The sequence below is a fragment of the Gavialis gangeticus genome, unplaced genomic scaffold (genome assembly GCF_001723915.1).
Source record: "Gavialis gangeticus isolate Ggan-Ray unplaced genomic scaffold, GavGan_comp1, whole genome shotgun sequence".
NCBI lineage: Eukaryota > Metazoa > Chordata > Crocodylia > Gavialidae > Gavialis > Gavialis gangeticus.
The window spans coordinates 24,640,331-24,641,875 of record NW_017729011.1 but is presented as its reverse complement, the minus strand read 5'-3'; the positions used below and the strand labels follow the sequence as shown (position 1 = coordinate 24,641,875).

The 1,545-nt window shown below is 54.6% G+C and overlaps 1 protein-coding gene across 4 annotated transcripts in view; it reads right to left on the bottom strand.

Annotated features, from left to right (window-relative positions):
• The window catches only part of LHX2 (LIM homeobox 2), a 40,204-nt gene that overhangs the window by 36,673 nt on the left and 1,986 nt on the right, over positions 1–1,545 (bottom strand). The gene's annotated exons all lie outside the window — the stretch shown is intronic.

Below are 1,545 nucleotides of genomic sequence, written 5' to 3'. Positions count from 1 at the left end.
GCAGGGGAGGGAGGACGAAGGAAAGGCGGCGGCACGCCAGGGCAGCCTGGGACAAACTTGGAAGCAATAAAACTAAACGTAACCCCTATATAATTTAATAGTTTCGTGTCAAATCGCAGCCCCAGCGAACCCCTGAAAAAACAGCCAACTTCCACGCGAGGGGGGGAGAGAAAGCCCCTCGGAAGCCATTTCAGACCGAGGGGAAAACACCCTTCTTTCTTTTCCCCGGCACCTACAGACGCGATCGAAGTGGGAAGGTGCAGGCGTGAAGCAGCATTTATGGCAGGCTTTGCAATTCGCTTTTGTTCATTTCCTTCTAAATCTGCTGTTAACATGGCAGCTCGGAAAGCCCACAGCTTTTCTTCTGGTGCAAACCCAGCACAAAGGTTTCCCCCCAGCTCTGGCGGACTCGGTTCTGGTTCTGGCTCCCGTTTTAGTTTTCTTTTTTACCCCTCCAGCTCCTGCCCCCGTGCGCGGGTCCGAACCGGGCGGCTAAAAGGGGGAGCAGCAAACAGACGGGAAAGAAAGCCGGGCACACGGAAGGTGTCCGGGCACCTTTACTCCACGCCATCCACCGCCCCAGTCCTGGGGCTTGGATTTCACTGGCACAATTCAAAGCAAAACACAAGTCTAGCCACGGGCCCCCTGCTCTCCCCCAGCTCCACTGCTACCTATCTCTTCAAAGCGAAGTGAACCCCGACTAATGGTCGTTTCAGCAGCAAAAACCGCTTCCTGAGAAGCCACTTGAAATAAAACGCGGCTCCTCCGCTTTGTCCTTCCAGGGACGGGAATATTTGGAGACTCCCAAAAAGGTGCTTCTAAGCCCCAGCTCCTAGCACGGAGACAAAATACCCGACTAACTGCGCTGGGACAGATGAGTCGATTCGTTCAAGTATTTTTTTTGTACCTGCGGGGGACAAAAGCAAACTTTTCAACGCCCCCTCCCAAAAATATATGTGTCTGTAGAGAAGAAGCCAGGTTCTATCCTTCCAGGGAGCAAGCTCTCGTGACAGCCGTTATTTCACCATTAAACGGACTTGCCTTGACTGCTTGGCAGCTCTTTTCTACATGGTAGCGACGGAAATAAATACACCAGGAGAAACTTAAAATCAAACGAGAGGGGCTTTTTTCTCCCCCCTGCACGTGGCCATATTCGCTGCGTAGGTAGAGGCAGAATTTAGCCAAATCCGTGATTTATTTTTTTTAACCTAGCAAGGGGCTGCCCTTCCTATTTACGAAAAACCAAAAAACACAAGTCGGGAGGCACGAAATGTGGAAGCAATCAGATCCACTTGGAAAAACCTCTTCCATGTCGCTGGCCGCAATCGCGTGGAAGGCAGACCTGGTTTTACTGAGCGGCATGGGTGCTCCGGGCACGCCTGTGAACGCGCACATCTTCCCCATCGCCAGGCACGAAACGAGCCCGACAACCCTTTCGGGACCCCGAGTCCTCGTCGGCCCCTGGCCGCCCTGCGCCGGGGCTCGTGGCCGCGGCTCCCGCCTCCCGGGAGCCGAGGGGCCGCGCGGTTCATCCCCGCCGGACCG